Source organism: Dendrobates tinctorius, unplaced genomic scaffold, assembly GCF_039654945.1.
Source record: "Dendrobates tinctorius isolate UK_male_01 unplaced genomic scaffold, ASM3965494v1 ptg000011l, whole genome shotgun sequence".
Taxonomy (NCBI): Eukaryota; Metazoa; Chordata; class Amphibia; order Anura; family Dendrobatidae; genus Dendrobates; species Dendrobates tinctorius.
In genome coordinates, this window is record NW_027361679.1 from 46,841,715 (window position 1) to 46,859,769 (window position 18,055).

General features: G+C 38.7%; 4 non-coding genes across 4 annotated transcripts; all 4 read right to left on the reverse strand.

Annotated features, from left to right (window-relative positions):
- Window positions 1-351: 351 nt before the first annotated feature.
- Window positions 352-423, reverse strand: TRNAA-CGC (transfer RNA alanine (anticodon CGC)). The gene has a single exon. It is a non-coding gene; the product is annotated as a tRNA-Ala (tRNA).
- Window positions 424-9,812: 9,389 nt separating this feature from the next.
- On the reverse strand, window positions 9,813-9,884 carry TRNAA-UGC (transfer RNA alanine (anticodon UGC)). Its single transcript has one exon. It is a non-coding gene; the product is annotated as a tRNA-Ala (tRNA).
- A 922-nt stretch (window positions 9,885-10,806) lies between these two features.
- Window positions 10,807-10,878, reverse strand: TRNAA-AGC (transfer RNA alanine (anticodon AGC)). Its single transcript has one exon. It is a non-coding gene; the product is annotated as a tRNA-Ala (tRNA).
- Window positions 10,879-11,009: 131 nt separating this feature from the next.
- Window positions 11,010-11,081, reverse strand: TRNAA-UGC (transfer RNA alanine (anticodon UGC)). The gene has a single exon. It is a non-coding gene; the product is annotated as a tRNA-Ala (tRNA).
- Window positions 11,082-18,055: the final 6,974 nt, after the last annotated feature.

The following is an 18,055-nucleotide window of genomic DNA, read 5'->3' on the forward strand; positions in this document are numbered from 1 at the left end:
AGAGTGGATGGTGAATACAGGAGGCAGGGGTAGAGCAAACCTTGGCTGGTAAGTGGTGAAAAAAGCAAATATCTTTGAGACTATATAATCGAAAGTCTCCTTTATTTGCGTGTACTATTGATTTTGGCCAAGTTTGTTGAATGTCCAGTTCCCATTCAAGTCATTTTACTTTGTGGGAAAAAGTGTTGCCCGTGGCTTAGGCAGTGTTAAGACCTTGCAATCGAGAAATCCTTGTCCTGCCAAGTGACATGACAAAGCAAACAGTTTAAGCGGCAGAGATTCCTTGCGAGTCTTGACACTTAGCTTGAGTGGTGCGCTAGCCAAAGATGTCTAGCCATATTTGAAAAAGGTTGGAGATGCTGGCGATTGAACCCAGGACCTCATACATGCGAAGCATGCGCTCTACCACTGAGCTACATTCCCAAAAGGGTACAGGGAGCCTGGAGCACTCACACGTATTTACTTCACACAGCGGCTGCAGGAAGCGAACAAGGGTGAGAAAAAGTGACCACCAAAAGGAAGTGCGTTCCTTGCACATACTTGCAGGCTGGCCATGGAGATGCCAAGGATTGAACCCAGGGCCTCACACATGCAAAGCGTGCGCTCTACCACTGAGATACATCCCCAGTTACGAACCGTATGAAAATGCAAGTTTTTTTTTTTCAAACCTAGAATAATTTGCCATTTTGGAGTCGAGAGTAGTAACTGTACTTTCAAGTAACTTTTCAGAATACGTTGCAGTGTGTGTACATGGGAAATCAGACTATTTCTGACCCTTATATGTCTTGTATTCTGCATTTTCACCGGTTCTCCCCTCTGCAAACTCTAGCTCTACATTGTCAATTGACTCCAGGCTTTTGGGAGGAGACTAGCAACTCTGGGCTCTACCATATACTGCCCAGCACACAGAGAAGGTTTCCTGGCCTTCATTAGTCAACACACAGACAAACGCAGCAGAAGTGTGGAGTATATGACAGAGCAATAGTAATCAGTGTAGATGGTGAATCCAGCTCTAGGTTAAAGTAAAAGACGCGTGATTAAGCTCAGCACAATCCTTCTGATTGTCCCTCTGCCAGTTTTCTCACCTTCCCGCCTCCTATATCATTAGCATAAAGTCTAAAAAGCTGTGCCACCCAATGTCAACGTGTGTTGGTGGGAGGTTTAAGTTTGATCCCAATGAAGTTGAGCTGTCTTTTTTCAGAGTGGATGGTGAATACAGGAGGCAGGGGAAGAGCAAACCTTGGCTGGTAAGTGGTGAAAAAAGCAAATATCTTTGAGACTATATAATCGAAAGGCTCCTTTATTTGCGTGTACTATTGATTTTGGCCAAGTTTGTTGAATGTCCAGTTCCCATTCAAGTCATTTTACTGAACGGGAAAAAGTGTTGCCCGTGGCTAAGGCAGTGTTAAGACCTTGCAATCAAGAAAGCCTTGTCCTGCCAAGTGACATGGCAAAGCAAACAGTTTAAGCGGCAGAGATTCCTTGCGAGTCTTGACACTTAGCTTGAGTGGTGCGCTAGCAAAGATGTCTAGCCATATTTGAAAAAGGTTGGAGATGCTGGGTATTGAACCCATGATCTCATATATGCGAAGCATGCGCTCTACCACTGAGGTATATCCCCAGTTACAAACTGTGTGAAAATGCAAGTTTTTTTTTCAAACCTAGAATAACTTGCCATTTTGGAGTCGAGAGTAGTAACTGAACTTTCAAGTAACTTTTCAGAATACGCTGCAGTGTGTGTACATGGGAAATCAGACTATTTCTGACCCTTATATGTCTTGTATTTTGCATTTTCACCGGTTCTCCCCTCTACAAACTCTAGCTCTATATTGTCAATTGACTCCAGGCTTTTGGGAGGAGACTAGCAACTCTGGGCTCTACCATATACAGCGCAGCACACAGAGAAGGTTTCCTGGCCTTCATTAGTCAACACACAGACAAACGTAGCAGAAGTGTGGAGTATATGACAGAGCAATAGTAATCAGTGTAGATGGTGAATCCAGCTCTAGGTTAAAGTAAAAGACGCGTGATTAAGCTCAGCACAATCCTTCTGATTGTCCCTCTGCCAGTTTTCTCACCTTCCCGACCTCCTATATAATTAGCATAAAGTCTAAAAGGCTGTGCCACCCAATGTCAACGTGTGTTGGTGGGAGGTTTAAGTTTGATCCCAATGAAGTTGAGCTGTCTTTTTTCAGAGTGGATGGTGAATACAGGAGGCAGGGGAAGAGCAAACCTTGGCTGGTAAGTGGTGAAAAAAGCAAATATCTTTGAGACTATATAATCGAAAGGCTCCTTTATTTGCGTGTACTATTGATTTTGGCCAAGTTTGTTGAATGTCCAGTTCCCATTCAAGTCATTTTACTGAGCGGGAAAAAGTGTTGCCCGTGGCTAAGGCAGTGTTAAGACCTTGCAATCAAGAAAGCCTTGTCCTGCCAAGTGACATGGCAAAGCAAACAGTTTAAGCGGCAGAGATTCCTTGCGAGTCTTGACACTTAGCTTGAGTGGTGCGCTAGCAAAGATGTCTAGCCATATTTGAAAAAGGTTGGAGATGCTGGGTATTGAACCCATGATCTCATATATGCGAAGCATGCGCTCTACCACTGAGGTATATCCCCAGTTACAAACTGTGTGAAAATGCAAGTTTTTTTTTCAAACCTAGAATAACTTGCCATTTTGGAGTCGAGAGTAGTAACTGAACTTTCAAGTAACTTTTCAGAATACGCTGCAGTGTGTGTACATGGGAAATCAGACTATTTCTGACCCTTATATGTCTTGTATTTTGCATTTTCACCGGTTCTCCCCTCTACAAACTCTAGCTCTATATTGTCAATTGACTCCAGGCTTTTGGGAGGAGACTAGCAACTCTGGGCTCTACCATATACAGCGCAGCACACAGAGAAGGTTTCCTGGTCTTCATTAGTCAACACACAGACAAACGCAGCAGAAGTGTGGAGTATATGACAGAGCAATAGTAATCAGTGTAGATGGTGAATCCAGCTCTAGGTTAAAGTAAAAGACGCGTGATTAAGCTCAGCACAATCCTTCTGATTGTCCCTCTGCCAGTTTTCTCACCTTCCCGACCTCCTATATAATTAGCATAAAGTCTAAAAGGCTGTGCCACCCAATGTCAACATGTGTTGGTGGGAGGTTTAAGTTTGATCCCAATGAAGTTGAGCTGTCTTTTTTCAGAGTGGATGGTGAATACAGGAGGCAGGGGTAGAGCAAACCTTGGCTGTTTAGTGGTGAAAAAAGCAAATATCTTTGAGACTATATAATCGAAAGTCTCCTTTATTTGCGTGTACTATTGATTTTGGCCAAGTTTGTTGAATGTCCAGTTCCCATTCAATTGCAAAAAAAGGGGGAGACAAAAAAGTGCAATAGGGTCTTATCCACGTTACAAAAGACAGTATATCATGAAATATGCTCACCTGGTTAGGATGAGATAAGAGCGTGTAGGTAGCGGCTGCTGCAGATCCACAGGTCTTCAGTGACCAAAGAAATGATGAATCCAAAGGGAGTTTGTAGCTATATTCCGCGCTGCCGCTTTAGACAAATTCCAGGAGAATGCTGTATGATTGCAGTGGTTTTATTCTACGCGTTTCAGGGGTCTCATGCCCCCTTCATCAGGAAATACCACAAATACATACAGGTATCACAGACATAAATAGGTTTGTAAGGATGCTGGATTTCAAAAAAATGAGCGCCAACAAGTCAGATTTTTTTGACTATGGAATACTTTCAGAATCGACTGGCCTCTAGAGAACGCCTGATTAAACAGACAATTGGTTGTGTTGAACCCAGCTCTGCTGTGGATCTGAATCAACACATATTTACTGATGAAGAAACTAGAAATCTTCGTAAAATATTTTATAGTTTCAAGGAAGCACTTAAAGAAGAACTTCACTTTCATCTGGATGCTCATTTTCTCTCGATTTATTTGAGAGAAAATATCTGCCCCAGAGGTCTCAGAATAATGCATGAATCACCTTTTCCGGATGACTGTGAGTTCACAAATGACTGGAATAATATTGTAAATAATTGCATGTCAGAAATGTTATCTGCCCTCTTTAAAAAGAGGTCCCAGCTTTGCGATATAGCAACAATTAAGATCAAACAAATCTACAATGATCTTTTACCGTTTATAGCGCACCCAGAATATAGGAAAATAAATTCAAATGTGACGACATTTATTATGCAGCTAGAAAATGACACGATAATGAAGAAATCCAAAAAATTACAGAGGGACAGGGAAGATTATAAACGAAAAAACAATAACGAGAATAAGAACTTAAAGAGCAATTGTTTAATTGCCTCTACTAAAAATGATTCTGCTTCACTACAGCCTATTAATAAACAGACCTATACTGTATCTCTTACAGAAATAAAGAAATCAAATGGTGATTCGGGTGGATCTAGCCCACAACCCCTCCATACCAAAACTCCTATTACTAATCTGGACAATAATTCTGTCTCCAGTATCCCCCCAGATAATATGAGTACTCCAAAATCCTCTGGCAAAGCTCTTAATAAGAGTTTTCTTAATCACTCCCAAACCCTGCTTGAAGCAAGGGAACACCTTGAAAAGATTAAAATTCAGATTAAAAAAAACATTGCTGATAAGGAAATGGAAAAAGTAAAAATGTCCTCCACCTTCAAAAATTCTTGTCCACCCACGAAAGGGGGCAATGTTTCCCTATCGGTATCTTCCCCCCTTCCCATTTCATTACTGGATTTATCTATACATGATACTACACCAAGCATGCTTTTACCCTCTCAACCTTTCAATACTAATGAGCTTGATACTGTGAATATTCCCACAACAAGTGCTATTACTTCCTCAGAAATTATTAATACCATTATACTGGATAACTCCAATGTTTCCAAAAATGGTATTGTGCCTTTTTTACCCTGTGCTCTCAAGAGCACACCTCAAATAGATCAGTTCTTTCTTCCAAAAAAAGGAAAAAGAAAAAATGCTTTAGAGGAACAAGAGGTGGGAGAAAAAAAGAAAGGAAAAATACTACCTTAACAAATAGTGAGGAGGGTCATGCTTCTAATATTTTTAATTTATCAGATTATGATCTTACCAGTAGTGAGACAGCCCTTCTCTCCAAAGGATTATCCTTCTGCCCTAATAATAAATCGAAGGATTTTGACCTCTTTTTGGACTTGCAGATTTTTATTAGAAAATTAACTCTCAAAAGACATTTTGCTAAAAACACCACAAAGGATTCTGCTGAAATGGATGAAGATGTTCATGATCTTTTTCATCTCGATGTACCTTATAAATCTAATTTTTATCCCCTTGAGGACAAAAGTCATCAGATTAATGCCTTCAGAGATATTGTACAAAAAGAGTTTGAAAAAATAACACGGAGGGGCATTAGTAAAAGGAAGAAACCTAATCTTAATAGACAAGAGAAACAAGCATTGAAATCCCTTTCTCTTAACAGTTTGATTGTGATTAGACAGGCTGACAAAGGTGGTGGGATTGTAATCCAAAATCGATGTGACTACATTAATGAAGCTCATAGAATTTTATCTGATACTAGCTACTACATTAAAAGCTCATTTAGCGATTATTCTAAATCTATTATAGCCTATAATGCTTTAATCATCGAGGGTCTTTCCCAGAATATTTTCAATTATAAAGAAAAAAAGTTTTTAAGCATTAAAAACCCAAGCATTCCTTTTTTTTATCACTTACCTAAAGTACATAAAGGTCTTTGCAATCCTCCTGGCAGACCGATAATTGCTGGTATTAAAGGGGGTTTTACACTAAGCAATATCGCTAGCAATATCGCTAAAACGTCACCGATTTTGTGACGTTATAGCGATATTGCTAACGATATCGCTATGTGTGATACTTACCAGCGACCGGCTCCCCCGCTGTCCATCGCTGATCGCGCGAGAATGTCCGGCTCCATTTCTCGTCGGGCGCTTCCTGCTGGGCTTCCTGCTGTGACGACGAGCGACGCTGGACGCGGGCAGGAGGACGCAGGATCGCTGTGTGTGAAAGGTGAGTATCGTGCGCTGCGTCGCTGCTGCATCGCAGTGAGATCTTTCTGTATGAAAGCTCACTAGCGATCACTTAGCGATGCACCAGCGATCCTGACCGGGTCGGATCGCTCGTCGGATCGCTGGTGCATCGCTAAATGTAAAAGGGCCTTAACTCTCTAACCTCTAATCTAGCTCATTACATTGATAGGATTATGTTACCGCATGTATTTGAATTAAAAAGTCACCTCAGAGACTCAACTCATCTATTGTATCTACTCCAAGAAATCACTTGGAAACCACAATATGTTTTCATTACTATGGATGTGACTGCACTTTATTCTAATATTCCACATGATGTAGGTGTGAATTGTTTTCATCATTTTTTAAAATCTGACATTAGACTTTCTTTGGCTCAAAAGGATTTTATTTTAAAAGGTATTGATTTTATATTGAAAAATAATTTTTTTACCTTTGAAAAAATATTTTATCAACAAGTTAAGGGGACCGCAATGGGCTCGAAGGTAGCACCTACTTTCGCTAACCTTTTCATGGGGATTTTTGAAAATTCCTTTATTTTGAATGAAAATTGGAGCAAAAATATTATTTTTTATAAAAGATTCATTGATGATTTATTTTTTATCTGGGACAACTCCACTAACAATGTTGAAACTTTTATTCAGACAATAAATTGTAATGACTGGGATCTTTCTTTTACAGCAGCTTACAGCAGTCTTTTAATTAATTTTTTAGATATTAACCTTTTTATTAAAGAAGACAGAATATGTAGCAAAACATTTTTTAAAAAAGTAGACACCAATGGCTACATTCATTTTAATAGTGGGCACTACAATAAATGGTTGAATAACATTCCTAACAATCAATTTCACCGGATTAGAAAAAACTGCTCATTGGATACTGACTTTAAAGATGAGTCCAATATTTTAAAGAAAAGATTTTTTGCCCAAAAATACCCTTCACATTTAATTAAGAATGCCTTTAAAAACTCTATCAAAGTAAATCAGAGAGCATTGCTGGAGCCTAAAGAGCAAGTTATTACTGATAAGAACTTTTCAATGAATTTTATAACGCAATTCTCCATTGAACATAATGAAATTCGTAGAATTTTTCATAAGAATTGGCATATATTACTGAACGATCCCATTCTGAACAATATCCTTCCTAGGAATCCCGGGATTACATTCCGTAGAGCCCCCACAATCAAGGATCTAATAGCCCCTAGCCGCCTGAGAGCTCATGCTAGCCCCATTAACGGTTACACCCTGAATTCAACTAAAGGAATCTTTAAATGTGGCACGAGGAACTGCTTATGCTGTTCTAATATAAATCATAAAGCTGATTATATAATTTCATTTTCTACCAAAGAGAAATTTATGATCCCTTTTGTTCTAAATTGTAACTCTGACTTTGTCATTTATGTCATTGAATGTCCCTGTGGTAAGCAATATGTGGGGAGGACCACACAACCCCTACACCTCAGACTGAACTCCCATCGGCATAATATTAAAAAAGGCCTGCTTACTCATGGGCTGTCCAGACATTACGCCTTGGTACATAATAAGAATTCGAAACTATTAAAAATTAGCCCTATCGATCATATACCTAAATGTGCACCGAACAGATCTACGAAACTAAATAGAAAGGAAGCCTATTGGATCTACAAATTAGGGAGTCTGAAACCACAGGGTCTAAATGAAATAACTGAGGTTTTTACCTAGACAGTGGAATTTTTGTTTATATCTATATTCACATGCTCTGCAACCTTAAAGGGAAAAAAAAAAAAAAAAAAAAAAAAAAAAAAAACCCTCATGTGTATAGATGGCTTCTGAGTTCTTTTGCGATAATTTCTCTTTGTTCTATTTAAATTTAAAATTTTATTTGTACTATTTGTGTCAGTTTCCCTTGTTTATAATGTCAACCTAGTTATGCAGTCCCCGCCTTGTGGTTTTTAATATATTTTTTTATAGATTTGTTTGCACTTAATGCAATACCTAATTGCAATTTTATATTTATATTTATAATTAATTTTACAATACTGTGCCTCCTTGGTCTAATGAAAAAGGAAGAGGAGGGAAAAAAAAAAAAAAAAAAAAAAAAAAAAATTATTTATGTATTTGCTTAAATATTGCTTGTGCGTTAGCTCTAAAAGAGTGTTATATATATGAAAATCCTGTATAGCCTCCTATCAGGTTTAGCTCCTTTTGCCCTTGGGAGCAATCACTTTCATACCTCTGTCTTAAACATTATCTCTGTTAGTTGCATTTTTTGAAGAATTTTTTGAAGAGTTTTTTTTTTTTTTTTTTTTTTTTCTTTAATTAAGCCCGGGTAAGCGCTACTAATTCTACTAGTCTGACATGAAAGAATGACCCCGGCTGATAATAGTATCTTATTTCTCCTTTAACTCAGCTCCCATGCATATATTGCCTAGTCATAGAGATTAGTGAACAGTGCAAGAATGTTACTGCCACTCCTTCACAGTAAAAAGACTTATGTGTCAGGGGGTGAACACTAAAGCTGCCTGCGATCTTATCTATTAATGAAGCCACCCATTCACTCTGCCGCTTTATCCTGCGTTTTTTCTTTGAGCAGTAGTTGGCTCCTGCACAGCGTCCTGTGTGTTGCTGCATCTGATATTAACCCCCTTTTTTATGTGCTTCATGTTATATCTAAAATTTGCCCATGATCTTTGTATTAGTGAAGTAATGAATCCATGCTGTCTGCGTTCTCATTCTGAGCAGCGCTGGCTGCTGTGCAGCTTCTCGTGTGTTGCTACTTTTAGCATCCTTTATTATTTTTTAACCCATTTCCTCTATACTAAAAAATAATTTTATATTTAATTTTTTAGAATTTAACTAAAATTATATATTTTTTATTGGTAATGAATTAAAATTATGTTTTTACTTTTTTCCCCTTTTTGTATTAAGATTGCAATGCTTTCAATGAAAAAAAAGCGGTTTGCTGTTTCCATACGATAGTCCACTTGTAAGGTATCCACCTCTAAACAGGAATAAACTCCCCCTTTCCCCTTTTTTTTTTTTTTTTTTTTTTTTGTTTAAATCGTAAATTTGACTTTATTATCTGTTTTGTAAACGAAAATTTAATCAAAAAATCTTTTAAAATACGTATTCTTTTGTAATATATCTTAGGTTAACTGTTAACCATGTGGTGTCATTGAACTTTGACACTGCATCATCTGACTTGTTGGCGCTCATTTTTTTGAAATCCAGCATCCTTACAAACCTATTTATGTCTGTGATACCTGTATGTATTTGTGGTATTTCCTGATGAAGGGGGCATGAGACCCCTGAAACGCGTAGAATAAAACCACTGCAATCATACAGCATTCTCCTGGAATTTGTCTAAAGCGGCAGCGCGGAATATAGCTACAAACTCCCTTTGGATTCATCAGTTCCCATTCAAGTCATTTTACTGAGTGGGAAAAAGTGTTGCCCGTGGCTAAGGCAGTGTTAAGACCTTGCAATCAAGAAAGCCTTGTCCTGCCAAGTGACATGGCAAAGCAAACAGTTTAAGCGGCAGAGATTCCTTGCGAGTCTTGACACTTAGCTTGAGTGGTGCGCTAGCCAAAGATGTCTAGCCATATTTGAAAAAGTTTGGAGATGGTGGGGATTGAACTCAGGACCTCATACATGTGAGCTACATCCCCAAAAGTGTACCGGAAGCCTGGAGCACTCACACGTATTTACTTCACAAAGCGGCTGCAGGAAGCGAACAAGGGTGAGAAAAGTGACCACCAAAAGGAAGTACGTTCCTTGCACATACATGCAGGCTGGCTATGGAGATGCCAGGGATTGAACCCAGGGCCTCACACATGCAAAGCGTGCGCTCTACCACTGAGCTACATCCCCAGTTACAAACTGTGTGAAAATGCAAGTTTTTTTTTCAAACCTAGAATAACTTGCCATTTTGGAGTCGAGAGTAGTAACTGTACTTTCAAGTAACTTTTCAGAATACGCTGCAGTGTGTGTACATGGGAAATCAGACTATTTCTGACCCTTATATGTCTTGTATTCTGCATTTTCACCGGTTCTCCCCTCTACAAACTCTACCTCTACATTGTCAATTGACTCCAGGCTTTTGGGAGGAGACTAGCAACTCTGGGCTCTACCATATACTGCCCAGCACACAGAGAAGGTTTCCTGGCCTTCATTAGTCAACACACAGACAAACGCAGCAGAAGTGTGGAGTATATGACAGAGCAATAGTAATCAGTGTAGATGGTGAATCCAGCTCTAGGTTAAAGTAAAAGACGCGTGATTAAGCTCAGCACAATCCTTCTGATTGTCCCTCTGCCAGTTTCCTCACCTTCCCGCCTCCTATATCATTAGCATAAAGTCTAAAAAGCTGTGCCACCCAATGTCAACGTGTGTTGGTGGGAGGTTTAAGTTTGATCCCAATGAAGTTGAGCTGTCTTTTTTCAGAGTGGATGGTGAATACAGGAGGCAGGGGAAGAGCAAACCTTGGCTGGTAAGTGGTGAAAAAAGCAAATATCTTTGAGACTATATAATCGAAAGTCTCCTTTATTTGCGTGTACTATTGATTTTGGCCAAGTTTGTTGAATGTCCAGTTCCCATTCAAGTCATTTTACTGAGTGGGAAAAAGTGTTGCCCGTGGCTTAGGCAGTGTTAAGACCTTGCAATCAAGAAAGCCTTGTCCTGCCAAGTGACATGGCAAAGCAAACAGTTTAAGCGGCAGAGATTCCTTGCGAGTCTTGACACTTAGCTTGAGTGGTGCGCTAGCCAAAGATGTCTAGCCATATTTGAAAAAGGTTGGAGATGCTGGGTATTGAACCCATGACCTCATACATGCTAAGCATGCGCTCTACCACTGAGCTACATCCCCAAAAGTGTACCGGAAGCCTGGAGCACTCACACGTATTTACTTCACACAGCGGCTGCAGGAAGCGAACAAGGGTGAGAAAAAGTGACCACCAAAAGGAAGTGCGTTCCTTGCACATACATGTCGGATATCCATGGAGATGCCGGGGATTGAACCCGGGGCCTCACACATGCAAAGCGTGCGCTCTACCACTGAGATACATCCCCAGTTACGGACTGTGTGAAAATGCAAGTTTTTTTTTTCAAACCTAGAATAACTTGCCATTTTGGAGTCGAGACTAGTAACTGTACTTTCAAGTAACTTTTCAGAATACGCTGCAGTGTGTGTACATGGGAAATCAGACTATTTCTGACCCTTATATGTCTTGTATTCTGCATTTTCACCGGTTCTCCCCTCTGCAAACTCTAGCTCTACATTGTCAATTGACTCCAGGCTTTTGGGAGGAGACTAGCAACTCTGGGCTCTACCATATACAGCGCAGCACACAGAGAAGGTTTCCTGGCCTTCATTAGTCAACACACAGACAAACGCAGCAGAAGTGTGGAGTATATGACAGAGCAATAGTAATCAGTGTAGATGGTGAATCCAGCTCTAGGTTAAAGTAAAAGACGCGTGATTAAGCTCAGCACAATCCTTCTGATTGTCCCTCTGCCAGTTTTCTCACCTTCCCGCCTCCTATATCATTAGCATAAAGTCTAAAAAGCTGTGCAACCCAATGTCAAGGTGTGTTGGTGGGAGGTTTAGGTTTGATCCCAATGAAGTTGAGCTGTCTTTTTTCAGAGTGGATGGTGAATACAGGAGGCAGGGGTAGAGCAAACCTTGGCTGGTAAGTGGTGAAAAAAGCAAATATCTTTGAGACTATATAATCGAAAGGCTCCTTTATTTGCGTGTACTATTGATTTTGGCCAAGTTTGTTGAATGTCCAGTTCCCATTCAAGTCATTTTACTGAGCGGGAAAAAGTGTTGCCCGTGGCTAAGGCAGTGTTAAGACCTTGCAATCAAGAAAGCCTTGTCCTGCCAAGTGACATGGCAAAGCAAACAGTTTAAGCGGCAGAGATTCCTTGCGAGTCTTGACACTTAGCTTGAGTGGTGCGCTAGCAAAGATGTCTAGCCATATTTGAAAAAGGTTGGAGATGCTGGGTATTGAACCCATGATCTCATATATGCGAAGCATGCGCTCTACCACTGAGGTATATCCCCAGTTACAAACTGTGTGAAAATGCAAGTTTTTTTTTCAAACCTAGAATAACTTGCCATTTTGGAGTCGAGAGTAGTAACTGAACTTTCAAGTAACTTTTCAGAATACGCTGCAGTGTGTGTACATGGGAAATCAGACTATTTCTGACCCTTATATGTCTTGTATTTTGCATTTTCACCGGTTCTCCCCTCTACAAACTCTAGCTCTATATTGTCAATTGACTCCAGGCTTTTGGGAGGAGACTAGCAACTCTGGGCTCTACCATATACAGCGCAGCACACAGAGAAGGTTTCCTGGTCTTCATTAGTCAACACACAGACAAACGCAGCAGAAGTGTGGAGTATATGACAGAGCAATAGTAATCAGTGTAGATGGTGAATCCAGCTCTAGGTTAAAGTAAAAGACGCGTGATTAAGCTCAGCACAATCCTTCTGATTGTCCCTCTGCCAGTTTTCTCACCTTCCCGACCTCCTATATAATTAGCATAAAGTCTAAAAGGCTGTGCCACCCAATGTCAACATGTGTTGGTGGGAGGTTTAAGTTTGATCCCAATGAAGTTGAGCTGTCTTTTTTCAGAGTGGATGGTGAATACAGGAGGCAGGGGTAGAGCAAACCTTGGCTGTTTAGTGGTGAAAAAAGCAAATATCTTTGAGACTATATAATCGAAAGTCTCCTTTATTTGCGTGTACTATTGATTTTGGCCAAGTTTGTTGAATGTCCAGTTCCCATTCAATTGCAAAAAAAGGGGGAGACAAAAAAGTGCAATAGGGTCTTATCCACGTTACAAAAGACAGTATATCATGAAATATGCTCACCTGGTTAGGATGAGATAAGAGCGTGTAGGTAGCGGCTGCTGCAGATCCACAGGTCTTCAGTGACCAAAGAAATGATGAATCCAAAGGGAGTTTGTAGCTATATTCCGCGCTGCCGCTTTAGACAAATTCCAGGAGAATGCTGTATGATTGCAGTGGTTTTATTCTACGCGTTTCAGGGGTCTCATGCCCCCTTCATCAGGAAATACCACAAATACATACAGGTATCACAGACATAAATAGGTTTGTAAGGATGCTGGATTTCAAAAAAATGAGCGCCAACAAGTCAGATTTTTTTGACTATGGAATACTTTCAGAATCGACTGGCCTCTAGAGAACGCCTGATTAAACAGACAATTGGTTGTGTTGAACCCAGCTCTGCTGTGGATCTGAATCAACACATATTTACTGATGAAGAAACTAGAAATCTTCGTAAAATATTTTATAGTTTCAAGGAAGCACTTAAAGAAGAACTTCACTTTCATCTGGATGCTCATTTTCTCTCGATTTATTTGAGAGAAAATATCTGCCCCAGAGGTCTCAGAATAATGCATGAATCACCTTTTCCGGATGACTGTGAGTTCACAAATGACTGGAATAATATTGTAAATAATTGCATGTCAGAAATGTTATCTGCCCTCTTTAAAAAGAGGTCCCAGCTTTGCGATATAGCAACAATTAAGATCAAACAAATCTACAATGATCTTTTACCGTTTATAGCGCACCCAGAATATAGGAAAATAAATTCAAATGTGACGACATTTATTATGCAGCTAGAAAATGACACGATAATGAAGAAATCCAAAAAATTACAGAGGGACAGGGAAGATTATAAACGAAAAAACAATAACGAGAATAAGAACTTAAAGAGCAATTGTTTAATTGCCTCTACTAAAAATGATTCTGCTTCACTACAGCCTATTAATAAACAGACCTATACTGTATCTCTTACAGAAATAAAGAAATCAAATGGTGATTCGGGTGGATCTAGCCCACAACCCCTCCATACCAAAACTCCTATTACTAATCTGGACAATAATTCTGTCTCCAGTATCCCCCCAGATAATATGAGTACTCCAAAATCCTCTGGCAAAGCTCTTAATAAGAGTTTTCTTAATCACTCCCAAACCCTGCTTGAAGCAAGGGAACACCTTGAAAAGATTAAAATTCAGATTAAAAAAAACATTGCTGATAAGGAAATGGAAAAAGTAAAAATGTCCTCCACCTTCAAAAATTCTTGTCCACCCACGAAAGGGGGCAATGTTTCCCTATCGGTATCTTCCCCCCTTCCCATTTCATTACTGGATTTATCTATACATGATACTACACCAAGCATGCTTTTACCCTCTCAACCTTTCAATACTAATGAGCTTGATACTGTGAATATTCCCACAACAAGTGCTATTACTTCCTCAGAAATTATTAATACCATTATACTGGATAACTCCAATGTTTCCAAAAATGGTATTGTGCCTTTTTTACCCTGTGCTCTCAAGAGCACACCTCAAATAGATCAGTTCTTTCTTCCAAAAAAAGGAAAAAGAAAAAATGCTTTAGAGGAACAAGAGGTGGGAGAAAAAAAGAAAGGAAAAATACTACCTTAACAAATAGTGAGGAGGGTCATGCTTCTAATATTTTTAATTTATCAGATTATGATCTTACCAGTAGTGAGACAGCCCTTCTCTCCAAAGGATTATCCTTCTGCCCTAATAATAAATCGAAGGATTTTGACCTCTTTTTGGACTTGCAGATTTTTATTAGAAAATTAACTCTCAAAAGACATTTTGCTAAAAACACCACAAAGGATTCTGCTGAAATGGATGAAGATGTTCATGATCTTTTTCATCTCGATGTACCTTATAAATCTAATTTTTATCCCCTTGAGGACAAAAGTCATCAGATTAATGCCTTCAGAGATATTGTACAAAAAGAGTTTGAAAAAATAACACTGAGGGGCATTAGTAAAAGGAAGAAACCTAATCTTAATAGACAAGAGAAACAAGCATTGAAATCCCTTTCTCTTAACAGTTTGATTGTGATTAGACAGGCTGACAAAGGTGGTGGGATTGTAATCCAAAATCGATGTGACTACATTAATGAAGCTCATAGAATTTTATCTGATACTAGCTACTACATTAAAAGCTCATTTAGCGATTATTCTAAATCTATTATAGCCTATAATGCTTTAATCATCGAGGGTCTTTCCCAGAATATTTTCAATTATAAAGAAAAAAAGTTTTTAAGCATTAAAAACCCAAGCATTCCTTTTTTTTATCACTTACCTAAAGTACATAAAGGTCTTTGCAATCCTCCTGGCAGACCGATAATTGCTGGTATTAAAGGGGGTTTTACACTAAGCAATATCGCTAGCAATATCGCTAAAACGTCACCGATTTTGTGACGTTATAGCGATATTGCTAACGATATCGCTATGTGTGATACTTACCAGCGACCGGCTCCCCCGCTGTCCATCGCTGATCGCGCGAGAATGTCCGGCTCCATTTCTCGTCGGGCGCTTCCTGCTGGGCTTCCTGCTGTGACGACGAGCGACGCTGGACGCGGGCAGGAGGACGCAGGATCGCTGTGTGTGAAAGGTGAGTATCGTGCGCTGCGTCGCTGCTGCATCGCAGTGAGATCTTTCTGTATGAAAGCTCACTAGCGATCACTTAGCGATGCACCAGCGATCCTGACCGGGTCGGATCGCTCGTCGGATCGCTGGTGCATCGCTAAATGTAAAAGGGCCTTAACTCTCTAACCTCTAATCTAGCTCATTACATTGATAGGATTATGTTACCGCATGTATTTGAATTAAAAAGTCACCTCAGAGACTCAACTCATCTATTGTATCTACTCCAAGAAATCACTTGGAAACCACAATATGTTTTCATTACTATGGATGTGACTGCACTTTATTCTAATATTCCACATGATGTAGGTGTGAATTGTTTTCATCATTTTTTAAAATCTGACATTAGACTTTCTTTGGCTCAAAAGGATTTTATTTTAAAAGGTATTGATTTTATATTGAAAAATAATTTTTTTACCTTTGAAAAAATATTTTATCAACAAGTTAAGGGGACCGCAATGGGCTCGAAGGTAGCACCTACTTTCGCTAACCTTTTCATGGGGATTTTTGAAAATTCCTTTATTTTGAATGAAAATTGGAGCAAAAATATTATTTTTTATAAAAGATTCATTGATGATTTATTTTTTATCTGGGACAACTCCACTAACAATGTTGAAACTTTTATTCAGACAATAAATTGTAATGACTGGGATCTTTCTTTTACAGCAGCTTACAGCAGTCTTTTAATTAATTTTTTAGATATTAACCTTTTTATTAAAGAAGACAGAATATGTAGCAAAACATTTTTTAAAAAAGTAGACACCAATGGCTACATTCATTTTAATAGTGGGCACTACAATAAATGGTTGAATAACATTCCTAACAATCAATTTCACCGGATTAGAAAAAACTGCTCATTGGATACTGACTTTAAAGATGAGTCCAATATTTTAAAGAAAAGATTTTTTGCCCAAAAATACCCTTCACATTTAATTAAGAATGCCTTTAAAAACTCTATCAAAGTAAATCAGAGAGCATTGCTGGAGCCTAAAGAGCAAGTTATTACTGATAAGAACTTTTCAATGAATTTTATAACGCAATTCTCCATTGAACATAATGAAATTCGTAGAATTTTTCATAAGAATTGGCATATATTACTGAACGATCCCATTCTGAACAATATCCTTCCTAGGAATCCCGGGATTACATTCCGTAGAGCCCCCACAATCAAGGATCTAATAGCCCCTAGCCGCCTGAGAGCTCATGCTAGCCCCATTAACGGTTACACCCTGAATTCAACTAAAGGAATCTTTAAATGTGGCACGAGGAACTGCTTATGCTGTTCTAATATAAATCATAAAGCTGATTATATAATTTCATTTTCTACCAAAGAGAAATTTATGATCCCTTTTGTTCTAAATTGTAACTCTGACTTTGTCATTTATGTCATTGAATGTCCCTGTGGTAAGCAATATGTGGGGAGGACCACACAACCCCTACACCTCAGACTGAACTCCCATCGGCATAATATTAAAAAAGGCCTGCTTACTCATGGGCTGTCCAGACATTACGCCTTGGTACATAATAAGAATTCGAAACTATTAAAAATTAGCCCTATCGATCATATACCTAAATGTGCACCGAACAGATCTACGAAACTAAATAGAAAGGAAGCCTATTGGATCTACAAATTAGGGAGTCTGAAACCACAGGGTCTAAATGAAATAACTGAGGTTTTTACCTAGACAGTGGAATTTTTGTTTATATCTATATTCACATGCTCTGCAACCTTAAAGGGAAAAAAAAAAAAAAAAAAAAAAAAAAAAAAAACCCTCATGTGTATAGATGGCTTCTGAGTTCTTTTGCGATAATTTCTCTTTGTTCTATTTAAATTTAAAATTTTATTTGTACTATTTGTGTCAGTTTCCCTTGTTTATAATGTCAACCTAGTTATGCAGTCCCCGCCTTGTGGTTTTTAATATATTTTTTTATAGATTTGTTTGCACTTAATGCAATACCTAATTGCAATTTTATATTTATATTTATAATTAATTTTACAATACTGTGCCTCCTTGGTCTAATGAAAAAGGAAGAGGAGGGAAAAAAAAAAAAAAAAAAAAAAAAAAAAATTATTTATGTATTTGCTTAAATATTGCTTGTGCGTTAGCTCTAAAAGAGTGTTATATATATGAAAATCCTGTATAGCCTCCTATCAGGTTTAGCTCCTTTTGCCCTTGGGAGCAATCACTTTCATACCTCTGTCTTAAACATTATCTCTGTTAGTTGCATTTTTTGAAGAATTTTTTGAAGAGTTTTTTTTTTTTTTTTTTTTTTTTCTTTAATTAAGCCCGGGTAAGCGCTACTAATTCTACTAGTCTGACATGAAAGAATGACCCCGGCTGATAATAGTATCTTATTTCTCCTTTAACTCAGCTCCCATGCATATATTGCCTAGTCATAGAGATTAGTGAACAGTGCAAGAATGTTACTGCCACTCCTTCACAGTAAAAAGACTTATGTGTCAGGGGGTGAACACTAAAGCTGCCTGCGATCTTATCTATTAATGAAGCCACCCATTCACTCTGCCGCTTTATCCTGCGTTTT